This window comes from Chelonia mydas, chromosome 4, assembly GCF_015237465.2.
Source record: "Chelonia mydas isolate rCheMyd1 chromosome 4, rCheMyd1.pri.v2, whole genome shotgun sequence".
Lineage (NCBI taxonomy): Eukaryota > Metazoa > Chordata > Testudines > Cheloniidae > Chelonia > Chelonia mydas.
In genome coordinates, this window is record NC_057852.1 from 85,778,142 (window position 1) to 85,791,620 (window position 13,479).

Sequence of the window (13,479 nt, forward strand, 5' to 3'; positions counted from 1 at the left end):
CCGACTCCCTTGACGCCTTTGAGGAGCGGTGGGCGCTGTCTGGGGTTCTCTGCTCGGTGTCCCCGTCCGGTTCCCTTCTTTTGACCCTTTGACCGCACTCCCGTCCCTGTTTTTCATTAGTTGTCCCCCATAATTTTTTGGCCTCCAGGTCCTGTGGATCTCCCCCTTAGGCTGGGGGGGGATCCTTTAGCGGTGGGCGAGCTTTGCCCGCCCACTTCCTGGATCCCAATAGGACCAGACTCCTGTACCCCACTGGTCTGGGTCTGTCACAGTACCTACATGGGAAACAAATATTTAACAGGGTGCTCTTCAGTCTAGCAGAGAAAGGTATAACACAATCCAACGACTGGAAATTAAAGCTAGACAAATTGAGATTGGAATAAGTCAGACATTGTTTGGCAGGGAGGATAATTAGTTATTGGAACAATTTACTAAAGGTCATGATAGATTCTCCATTACTGACCATTTTTAAATAAAAATGATGTTTTTCTAAAAGATATACCCTAGGAATTATTTTGCGGACGTTCTATGACCTGTGTTATACAGGAGGGCAGACTAGATGATGAAATGGTCTCTTTTGGCCTTGGAATTTCTGAATCTGTGATTTCTGGGAGCGATTTTAAGGAGTAAGGTGAGAGTGTTCTTTAGAGCCTGAGCTTCATGGGGTTTCCTCCCCATGTTCCACTGAAGAGTCATCTGGTTTTAGTGGCAGAAAGGGAAGATGTTTTGAGAAGGGGATAAGAAAAGTACTGGGAGGGGGCGGGGGTTGTCTATTTTTGTATTTAGTGTTTCCTTCTTTGTCATGGACGAGACCAGTGATGCTCATTTGGGTTCCAGAGATGTTGGGGGCATTTCAATTAACTACCTGTCCATTGAACTCGTGTCCCTGTTGGCTGGTTGTTATGCTGTATGATTGAATATGACCATTCATATCATTGGTATGACCACCCTTATACAATTGCAACAAAGCTTGTACAAAGTGTATTATGTAAGGTTTCAATAGAAAAGTTGTGATCTATCAAATATGATTATCCCAGTTAAATACAAAGATGATACATAGATCTAAAGTTATGAATATTGGCTATGCACTTGTATCTTACACATGTGTTGTATTCCTGAGTGACACCCACCAGATAGGATTTACATCAAGCTATGTGTTGATGGCCAATTAAGGACATTTCACTCTATCAATGGGCCATAGAAGAAACTCATCCTGCCCAGTTAGGTCTTCCTTCAGATGCCCCAGTACCAGGGGGCCAATGGCTACCCACTGTGAGTCAGCAAGCCATGTGAGGACATGTGATATGCTCATGTGACACTGGATTCCATCTTGCGCCAGTAACTTTCCACAGACAGAGGCTGTGAGCTTTGTTTGGGACAGTAAATTTCAGTGCACATGGCAGAGGATATAAAAAGGCAATTGAGATAATCTCCATTTAGTCTTCATTTCCTGCTTCATTTCTCTGGACTGGATTTCTAACAAGGAAGTTCTAAACAAAGACTGATGACTGCCAATCTGTTTGGGTGATTGCAGTGAGATAATTGCAAACTCACAGTTTATTCCATCACTGCTACAAATCTGATAAATGACTTTGTAATAATTTGTATGTATATGATCTATTAACCATATATAACTCCTTCTTTTCTTCTATTATTAAATATTTAGTTTTTAGTTACTCAAGGATTGGCATCAGCGTGATTATTGGGTAAGATCTGAGTTACATATTGACCTAAGTGGCTGATCCCTTGGGATTAGAAAGACCCTAATTCTGATGAAACTGGTTTTCAGTACCACTCATCATAAATTCCAGTGACTGGGTGGTAAGCAAAGGGCTGGAATGCCTAGGGAGACTGCATTTTGATGACTTGTTAACCAGTGTGATGATACAGAAGTTCACTTTTATTACTGACTTGGTATAATCTAATGATAGAATAACCACCAGTTTGGGGTGAGTCTGCCCTATTTCTCAACAGTCTATTCTGAATTTGGTATTGTCAGCTGTGACCCACTGAGGCACAGTGACACTGGTAAAAGTCAGCAAGGAGGTAATGTGCATACAGTTGGTGGAGATAGTCAGTGTCTTTCTGTGTCAGGCATATAATGCCAACTATTCTCTAAAAGACCCCTACTCAAGTAACAGTTTTTTGACTTTGGCACCCTCAAAAAGATCAATATGCTTCTGAGATAAGTATACTGAGATAAAATATACAGTGTACTTTGGGGAAGTTTACAGAGAAGAGTGTGGAAATATTTGCCATTTTCAGATTTCCGTAACGTGGTTAGTTTGGGTTTAGACCTCGGTATGGAACAGAAATTGGAACAGTGGTGCTGGATGATCTACTTCTGGCTCTGGAAGATGAAAACTTTTATGCTGATTTTGTTCCATCTGTCAGGAGCATTTGATCTGGTTGACCATAAAGTGTCAGTGATGAGGTTGTGGTACCTAACAGGAGTGGATAAACCACTTTGCAGTGTATTTGCTCCTTTTCATGTCACAGGAATTAGAGCATGATTTTAAGTGTGTGTTCATCCACCTGCAGAGTGTCCTTTGAAGTAAGGCACTGCAAGGTTCTACTCTGTTCCCCCTCTTTTTTGCTTGGAGGGTTAATAAGGAGGCATAGGTGATAGTGTCTGAAGTATGAAGACAATTTGAATTCACAGGTGTCATGGTGATAGGGGACATATGGGAACCTAGACAGCTACTGAGTTGTGTATCTCTCCTTTGGCTGATCCCCTTGGTGCAGTTGATACAAAAAGCCAGTGTCTGCTAAAGACTGTGGCTTGGATGAGAGGTAGCTGGCTGAGGTTCAATCTGGGTACAACTGAGATGTTAGTGGGATGGAGAGTGCAAATGGGATTATATGGAATTAACAGATATGTACAACCATTATTTGTAAATTTGTTCACATCCCGGGTGCCCCAGGTGACACTGAGCCCCCAGGAGAGGATCTTCTGTGTACAGGTGGAAAACCAAGCCTTACCAGACTCAATGGATGAGCTTTGGGTGGAAAACTCTGCCCTTTGGGAACAGATCACAGAACTTCAAATGGACATGCCTTCCCAGGTCCTGTGTCCCACATCACCTTATGAGCCCAAACCCATGGTACTTCTACTAGAGCACTATGAAGGGACCCGTAGCAAGCTTCAAGGTTTCATGAACCAGTGCAGGCTTTATTTCCTGCTATGGCCCAATGGCTGTAGGCCAGCAAAACATGACCTGCATATTTGGGGGTGGCAGGACACTGTGACATTTTAACTCTGAGTTCTGCCGGGACATCTGCCTCCAGACTTCCAAACTCAAATCCCTGGAAACTCAGGTTGGACGCCTTGCCTGGGGTCCAGAAACAGGGAGAGGTGCTCAAGCAATAAGTGGGCTTTTCTGATGCTAGGTTTGACATCGCTGTCCCTGAAAAGTATCAAGAATTTTCAGAGGTATTCAGAGAACAAAATGTATTCACATGTCCCCTCCCCCACTCCCTTCACCACCAGGAATATGACTGCCCAATCGATTTAAAACCTGGAGCTGAGATTCTGTTTGGGTGAATATACTCCATGTCATATGCCTTAATGTGCACCCTGTATTCCATGTCTCCCTCCTTAAACCTTTCTCTGACAATCCCTTTTCCAAGTGAAAACAACTTCCCCCTCTGCCAGTCCAAGTCCAAGAAGAGAGTACCTTGTCCATGAAAACCTAGACTCCCAGACATGAAGTGGGAAGATATTGGGCAGAGAAGTGGTCCTGGGAACCAGTCCATTACATGCACATTCCCCAAAAGATCAGGGCCTTTCACAGAGCCCATCCAGATAAGCCTGGTTCCTGGGTATCCCCGGAGTGCTGGGTGATGTCAGGACCACAGTACTGAACCCAGGCTTGGTGAGTCCCTAGACAGTATTCCTAGCTTTCACACCACTGTAATGCACTGAGCCATCACTACTGACCACTGGCCTTAGTGCTAAAGACCTACAGCCCCACAGCATTAAATGTCTGGCGATGTTATGCATTTTATCAATACTGCCAATGTATTTCAACTCTCAGTTTATAGATTGCTCTGATGACAGTTTGTAAATGTTTATTATGACAGTTATTCAGAATGGGCATATAACATTCATAACTGTTTGTGCCACTTTTAACATTACAGATAATAAAACTTCCTACTGTAGCATTATGTCCAGATTCAACACTTTATTTTACACAGTATTTACATGCCAGTGTAAGAAGCAGAAAGGCAGACCAACTATCATCAAAACATACAGCACAGTAAACAAACTCAGTGACAAAACAGTGAAAGATGAATGTTCCTAAATTACATGCCCAGCTATTCTTGGGTTTCCCTGTCCTTCTGTTCTCCTTGGCCTTTCTGGTGCATTTTGCATGTGTAGGCCTTGATTGGATTGGAGTGGATGAATGCACAGGGTACATTTGTCAGTTCCATGTGCTACTGTTCATTGCCTGGGACATGGTCCAGTCAACCTCTGAAATGTGCAAAGGATGTATAGTCTGCAGGGCATGACAGCATGGAGGGGAGTCGGGGTAGGAGCAGGAGCTGGAGGCTGCAGTCTGGTAGCCATGAGTGCAAGTAATAGCTCGAACATCAACTTGTGCTGCGCTGTCTTCGTCCCTCAACCTGTGGATATGCTCTATTAATCTGTCCTCCAATCTTTCGTCATGCTGTGCAACCTCTGTCTCTTTCCACACTGCAGAAATACTTATCCTTTTGGTAATCAATTTGGTCTTTCTGAAACTCCATCTGCTGATTTGTTTTATCTAAAAGCTCTCCCATTAGCTCTTCTCAGACTCTCATTATCCTTGCCTGCTGGAGGTGGGTCTTCCTACCCCCCTTGCTTCTGATTACATGCATTTCCCCTGAAGATGTGCAAGTGCCTTGAAAGGAGAAAGAAAGAGCACATTATGATCTGACCTTTGTAAAAAAAAAAAAAAATTCTGCTTTATCAGAGGGCTTCTTTAATTCAAAATCAGAAAAAACACTGGCCACTTCAGACGTCCTTTGGAGCAGTGCTGAAAGCCATCACCCATCGTTGTAAGATAAACATACAAAATTCAATTGAAATGATTTCTGCCTTATCAGTGGTCTAGTCACTACTTGTGGTTTTTCAATACTGTCAGGCAGTGCAAGTTCCGGAGAACATTAATATTCTAGAGATCCCGAGTAAGAAGCAAGAACTTCTGTTCCAGACCAGCAGAGGACTGCCATCTGTGTGTGGGTTCAACCCTGACCAGTGAGAGATTGTGTCACCACTTGTCCTGTAACCCTGACTGTCTTAAAATGCTTTGATGCTGTAGCTCTCTCTGGATGCTCTCAGCCTGCAGACAAGCATGCCCTGAGTGTCTCTGTGTTGAGCAGCTCTGGTTCAGCAACTCCAGAAGTCTGCTTGTTACATAACAACCACACTCTGGTCTCTAGTCATGGTTATTACTAGCCAAGTGACTCCAAATTCCCACAAACTGTCTGCCCTGAAATGTCTAGCCCTCTCCTGGACCATTTGGGGGAGTAATAAGGTCATTGCTCCTTTAAAGATACTAAAGCACAGCTTATTACTGTAACTGGAGTTAACAATCACTTCAATTCAAACACAGCACTGGCTTGGGTTCCCTAGAACAACAGTGGGATCAATGGCTCCATTTATAGCAGTATAATTCAGTGGGAATAATGTCCAGCTTGTCCTTGAAGGTAAAGTTACAATCTCTGGAACACCCTAGCATCATTCATCCTGTCAGTGCATTCCATGTTTGTGTCTATGAATCTGCCCCTGTGGTCAACCAGGGACTGCATAACAATGGAGTAGTACCCTTTGTGGTTCACATACTCATGTGATCCTTGCAGCAGGCAACAATCCATCAATGCAGTTTGCAAAGCCCATTCCCTCAAAGCCAGCAATTGTTTCAGGAACATTTCTAGTGCCCGTCACCTTTGGGTACCTCACAGTCCTAATTGCCTCACAATCCTCCACCACAACAACCTCAACAGTTGATTTACCAACTCCAAATTGTCTAGCTACAGACCTGTAGCAATCTGGGGTAGCCAGGTTCCAGATGTCTGTAGCGACCCATTTCTGGACTAGCATAGCCTCCCTCATGTAATTGGCCTGAGGCAGGAGGGTAGGAGCAAGCTGATCACAAACCTCCAGGAATGTCTGCTGCTTCATGAGAAACATCTAGATTCTCTGTTGGTCATCCCAGGTCCACATGATGATGTGGTCCCAGCAGTCTGTGCTTGCGGCCCTGCTCCAGAAGTGCTAGCCTACATAGGGAGGGGGAGGAGCCTGAGGCTAAGCCATCAGGCAAGAGCAACATCAACTTGGTCACAGCTGGCACATCAGTATCCCCCTCTTAGAGGTTCCTTTTGCAGCTCAAAAACTGCTTCAGAAATATCCACGAGCATCTTGCAGATGCTCTGCTTATGTCCCAAAATAGGACTGAGAGCATAAGGTGAAGAAATTATTCCACTTGTTGGGATCCATGTTGATGGTGCCAAGTGTTGGGAGTGTGCAGACACAAAATGACTCAGCTGGATGTGTTGTTGGACTAAAACCACCCAAAGCCTTTCTGATCAACTCCTGCAGCATGGACGGACAAGTTCGCCCACAACCCACCATGAGCCAAACCCTACGGTGGTTTCAGCTGGTGAGGGTGCTAGGAATCCTGGGATACAATGGTGCATGCCCACAGAGGTTGATGTGCTGTCTCAGCTCTGCACAGTGCAGTATTGCTGTGCCCACACAGTTATGAGGCCTGGATTCTCATGCAGTGTGGATGCTCAACTGCAGGCCTGCAAACACCTAGTCTGCAAACACTTGTCACACAGAGCTGGGCTTAGTGTATTGTGTAGACATACTCTTAGAGCTTTTCCCCTTCCTCCTACCCTCTTCCGCACAGTTTAACACAGCTTAACCATAACTGGGGATCTGGCTTTCTGTACTTTACTTTTTCCTCACTGCATTAAACCTTTCTGGAATCATTATTTCTAATTAAAAAGCAGATCTTTCAAAATACAGTGATATAGAAGACAGTTGGTTAACATACTCACTCATGTACCCTCTTTTCTTAAAGAAAGAATGCATTTCTGAAGTTTATCTAAAAGTAAACCTAACTGCATCATGCTTTCTGCCAGCTGGCACTGCACTTTATCTTCACAATGATGGTACTTTGGATGATGTAGTTAATGTAACACATTATCAAAGTACTGTCTCCCTGGTGACAGATTGCTGTAATGTATCATCAAAGCCCCATCACTTTGATGATGTAGTATACCACCAATGTGTTTTTGCTAACAAAAGAACAATGAACATTCATTAGAGTAGATATAACTGCTGTTTATGAACCACTCACAAATGCAGATGATGAACAGTTATTGCTTATCTAGTTTTTATTTGGAAAGCTCACCAAAATACATTGGATCATCTACAGCTTTTTAAATTTACTATTCTATTTACTATTCAATGTACTATTCAAGCCTGATCACATGATAATTCAAATACCTTCTCCTCCCACACCTTTTAAAATGGAATAGGCCTCTGTAAATTTTTCTTAGTCCTAGAGCCAGCCTAAACATACTGTATCTTACAGCATCATTCAGCCTTTTCAATACTGTGGTCTGTTTTGTATGCTAATGAGAAAGTTGTCTCTCTCACCTTTACTTTCCTTTAAAGTTAATATATTTCATCTTTTATATTTTCTCCTGGGTTCTTATAGGAGTTATGGCTGAAGAATTGCTGCTTTTTAGGGATAATGTGGTAGAAGATATAATCAGATGAATGAGTTATGTTTCATTTATTGTCTACACTGAGGCACAGTATGAATATGGATAGTTTCACTTTCCTTGATGAGCAGTTTGACCAATGTTGTTTTGTAGTCAATAGTTAAAATAAGAAGAATTTGGGTATTTGTAAAACACAATGGACCATGTGTTCTTCTCTTGGACACTAATATTTCTGTCGGGAAGAAAAGGAAAACAGTTTTGAAAAATTTTAACGAGTGGCTAGACCATGCAGCATAATGATTAAATAAAGCGTTGTGGGGGCGGGAAACTATAGAACAAACCTGCCAACTTATGACTAGGGATCATGATATGCTCTGTGAAAAAGCTACCTGCATATTGAGTGTGGACTGTTACCTGAGCATTACAGCTGCAAAACCCACTGAAATAATCCAGAAGAGGAAGAAGCTGTCCTACAGCATAACAAATCTGCCTATGGGTTTCTGAGTGAGGTTTTAGGGATTGGTTTTGACCTAAAAAGCTCTAAATGGCTTATAATTTACCGGATAAGAGAGTGCTTCTTGCCTCATGCTACACTATGAAGTCATTCAAGATGAAGGTGGGATGTTCTCTTTGAGGGTCACATGGCTTTAGAATTTTTTCTCCATATGGTTTCAAATACTCCATTTCTGATGGTCTTCAGGTCACACTACAAAGCTTGTTTTTTCACCAAGGAATTTGAAAATGGAGAGAGAGAGGCAGGGGACTAGTGTAAGGATGGGGAATTGTTAGAGGAGGAAAAGTTCTTAAATTGCCTGGCTTATTTGGTGGTAGGTTAAAATTAAGTGTATTGCCATGCTTAGATTATTATTTGTGATGTTTTAAAAAGTTATAGCAAGGGTGCTTAAACAATATGGGTAGGCACTGTTTATTAGCATGTATATAATTCTAAATAATCAGGAAATAAAATAAAAGGATGCCTATCCATCTTCACATTGAAGCATCAGAAAATTTCTTTTTTTCCCCTCATACAGGTCACACAAGTCAATATTTTCCTTTTCTAGCAAGGTTCTTCCATATATTCACTTAATTTAGAAAAGTTTCCTATTTTGCTTTAGATTTTTAGAGTGTAGCTTGAGCAGTTACGGTATATGTGAGTTACTCCAAGCATATGCTTTTAGAGCCAAATCCTTATTCCAGCTATGGGCTGGGACAAGGTGAAGCCTGAGGATTTCTACAGAGCTGGTAGGGCAAAAAGAATGATCCATCTAGCCCTGGAATGGCAGCAAAGAATGTGCGCTCCTTTCCTGGATAGTTTGTCTAACAACATTAAAGTGATTGTGACTGGTTCTGAAAACCTCATCCCTCAGTAATCTATATAAAATTTTCAACAAATAAATTGTGAAACAACTGCCACACTCAGAACTCTGTTTACCTTGAAACACTTGGCTCTGTAGTACTATTATTGGACATTAGGCTTTCCGATTTAAGAACCATAGTTAAGTTATATAAGGACCTGGCCTGAGTAATTCTTTGGCTCTTAACTATACGCTGTCCCAGATAGTGAGATTATGACCTGTAACTAATTTCTCTATATCTGCTCTCTCCCACCAAGGACTTGTTAAATCTTTTTTATTAGAGCTATTAAATTCTCTGACACCTGAACGATTTAATCTACCCTGAGACCGTGTCAGCCTGTTGTGGTAATAGCAACAGAAAGGTTCCTACTGCTGGTGACTGGTGCTCTCTGTTTTTCAGTCTTTGAAAACTGTGTTCCATTCTTACATTTCACTTGTAATTTTCCTGGTGAATACTGAGGACAAGCACTAAATTAGAAACAAGACACAAGAAAAACTGTAATTTCACCATCTCTTCATGGTCCCTCAGTGATCTCTTCCACTTTGAGTATTAAAATAATCCTTTAATTGCCTCTATTCACTTCCAGAAGAATCCTCTACTTATTTTCAGTATAACTTTCCCAATGAGATTTTAGAGCATTTGTGATTGGCTTCATCATCTTCTTTGTCTCTTTAATGTTTTGTACTATCATTTCTGTCATAGTTTCTTTTTTGTACTATAAGCATATTCTGAGTCTCAATAGGATTGCAGTAGTTCCTATATCTAAGTAGTCGTACATATTTTATTGCTTTTTTAAATAGTACAAACACATCCTGAATCAGAGCATGTATTTTCCTCTAACTCCTTTAGTTCTCTTCCAGATCCATACCTGTTACTTCATTATCTTAATCAAACCCTTTCTTCAATATCTTGTCCATATTTTCTCTCCCAAACTGATGGATCTCAACTTTCCCTTGCAAAAATTGACACAGATATAGTCTATATGCTTGCATATTTCCTCCAACTTACAATTGCTAGAAAATTAAAGATAGTTAATAGACAATACAAATGCACAACTTCAAGTAGTACCACAACAGAGAACATCTCATGGAACAGTAATCTGCAAGCCAGTGAAATACTTGGGTTATGTGTAATAATTAACCAGAATTACATTTGAGAAAATAGTCAATCCTTACAGCTTCTGAGAGGATTATACAATTTAACCTAGACCTCTGGAATAGGAAAACAAATGGTCACTTTGTTTGATCACTATTGTTCTAAGATAGGTGCTATGAGGTAGTAGAAGATGAAACATGAATTACAGCAAATAGCTTCATAATAGTGCTGATGGAGTTGAGAAGCGTGTTGAATTTTGAGGGTAAACCTCAAAATTTTATAGGGTCATTTTGGCAAGCATTCAAAAGTTAAGATACACCTTCAAACCTCAGCAGGCTATTAATTTCATATCAGGATTTATGGTGAAACCTCCAGAATGTGGACAGGATATACTGCAAGAAATGCCTCTGGCAGATAAAGTAGAGTTCCTCTTTTTGATGAAGCCAGGAAGGTCAAGGGAAAAAGCTTGTTGAAACTACACAAAAAGTTTGTGTACAATATTACTTTTTAAGGGCAGATTTTCATTTCACATGAACTTTGTTCACATTCCTCATTTTTGATGCACTATGTTAAATGGAAGGGCCCAATTTTTAAATCAAGATTGGATGTTTTTCTAAAAGATCTGCTCTAGGAATTATTTTGGGGACGTTCTATGGCCTGTGTTATGCAGGAGGTCGGACTAGATTATCATAATGGACCCTGCTGGCCTTGGAATCTATGAATTTGAATAGCTGCTTCACCTATATGTCGAGTACCTTCAGAATCAGGGCCAAGGAGAGCAAAGTAGTGACTCTGAATCCACAATGAATTTATCCCTAGTGGGACAAATTGCAAAGATTTTTGCAGCATCCCAAATAGGAAAAAAAAAACAAACAAACCCGGGGGAGGGGGCACAAAGCCATCTTTAAGGTTTTGCTTTCACTTGGGAAAAGTTTGTGAATCGCACTACATAGGAGGATCGTTGCTTACACTTAATTAAATTGGCATAATGAGTAATAATTTTTCCCCTCATAATCATCACAATGATGCAACTTCCATTGGCTCTACTCACCAGATACAACTCAATTGTCCAGTTACAGCAAAGTATTAATCCAACAGAACACATAGTTATAGAAAGGCTACCTTAAACAGATAGAACTTCTGAATGATTAAAATTCATCATATCTTTTTCTTTCTTGTATCATCGTGCTCTTTCTCCAAAATATAGCAATTGCACTGGAAAAAATGCAAGAATTGTAATACTTGTTACAGCTGGTAAGTTATCAATCAAATTAAAAATTAATGCACCTCAGCCATGTTTGCATCAATTTTGTGTTTGATTTCCAAGAACTAAATGATTCAGCTTGACAAGGAGCTTGTGGAAAGCAAATTTTAAGGTTGTGTATTTTAGCAAACTTTAAACAGATTCAAGGCCAGAAGAGAACATCGTGATCATCTAGTTTGACCTCCTGTGTAATACAGACCACATAACTTCCCCTAATAATTCCTTTTGAACTAGAGCATATATTTAAAAAAAAATCCAATCTTGATTTAAAAATTGCCAGTGATGGAAAATCCAGCAGGAGCCTCAATAAGTTGTACCAATGATTAATTACCATCACTGTTACTAATGTATGTCTTATACACATGATTATTCTCCCTAGATGTGGGATGGGAGTAGGGACACAGCTTGACAGAGCAGGGAGGCAGAGATCCCAAATGCCTTGCTAGCACTCTGGCACAGAAGAAATTGACTCAAATAAATATGTGAGTTCATCCTTCACAAGTAGGACGTGTAAGAACAGCACATGATTACTATGAAGAGCAACCTTCTTATTGCAACAGCTGCCTCCCCTAAAGTTGGCAGCAGGCACCCCCGTTTTCCAAAAGAACACCCCAACAGATTTCCATTTCTTTTCCCTCAACCTCTCTCTAACCCAATCCACCTGGAACCCAGCTATTGGGGTTGGGGAAGCCCATTACATAATTAATTGCAAATTGAAATATAGTTGGGGATATTGATTGTCCAAAGCTGAACTCTTGACTGGCTCTTTTGGATGATGTCCCAACTCTGCACCAACTTGCAGCGGTGCACAGTTGGGACCTCAAACAAATAGTAGACAAATAAGGTATTGGTTTGCACCCTACACAAAATCATTTATTTCGCTGAAGAACTGCATCCCTACACACACCATGTTTAATGGGCAAAGGGATGCAAATTATTAAACCTACTGTGGAATCTAGCTAGGTGATGATAGCTACGCCAGTTTGCATTTGTAAGTTTGTTTTTAGGTGGTTTCTGTAGTCTTGGCTCCGGGATGCTCAGAGGGTGGGGAGAGAGAAGAAAAGGAAGAATCTGAGCTCTGTGAAAAAGTGAATAAATCTCATCTTTGCTTTTATTAAGCTTTCCAAATGTTCCCCAGAGGGGTTCGGGTACAAAACAAACGGGCATTGAGCATAAAAGAACCATAGAGAAACACAAATCTAACTTATCCAAGTGCCTCATGATTCCTGCTACTGTGACCTGCTGTTGCTGCTCCCAGGGAAACTCTGGAGGCCTAGAGCCTCCTGTTATTTGTAACTGCAGCTAGCGGAGAAGAGAAATTTAAAGGGGCAGTGTCTATTTTTTCATACTGCTTTCATGTTCAAAAGATCTATCTGGCTTTAAGATTAAACTCGATAAGTTTATGGAGGAGATGGTATAACATGGTTTTGGTAATTAAATATTCATGGTAAATAGGCCCAATGGCCTGTGATGGTATATTAGATGGGGTGGGATCTGAGTTACCCAGGAAAGAATTTTCTGTAGTATCTGGCTGATGAATCTTGCCCATATGCTCAGGGTTTAGCTGATCGCCATATCAGAGGTTAGTAGGTCAGTGGGTGGCAGGTTGGGACTATCTAGTTCTTAAAAGCCCTGTAGACCAGTTTTCAAGATCTGTGGTCCCTGACAAGGAGAGTTCCTTATGTAGAGGTTATGGAGCTTGTGTGATAACACAGCTGTTCTCTGAAGATCTTTGATCCTCTTTTTTAATCATATCTTACAAAGACTGGTAAAGTGCCCATTTCCTTTTTATCTAATCAACTAAAGAGAAACATTTGTACCATTTATATATAAAATTAATTTATTGTGACAATGAATTATTGTACTTTAGCCTGGCATCCTGCTGCTAGCAGTACTATCATCAAAGTAGGAGATACTAAAGACATTGATCAACACATTCACATGAGGTCAGATAGACAGATTTTTTCCAAACAATGGAGCTTAACAGAAATTTAGAACTTTATGTTCAAAGGCACCTGGATCTGTTTGGTGGTACAAACATATTT

At 40.9% G+C, this 13,479-nt stretch overlaps 1 long non-coding RNA gene across 1 annotated transcript in view; it reads right to left on the reverse strand.

The window, feature by feature from the left end:
* Positions 1-4,164: 4,164 nt before the first annotated feature.
* LOC122465744 overlaps positions 4,165-13,479 on the reverse strand; it is a 41,395-nt gene continuing 32,080 nt past the window's right edge. Inside the window, exon 4 of the long non-coding RNA XR_006290774.1 lies at positions 4,165-4,883. This is a non-coding gene — a long non-coding RNA (uncharacterized LOC122465744). The remainder of the gene's footprint in view (positions 4,884-13,479) is intronic.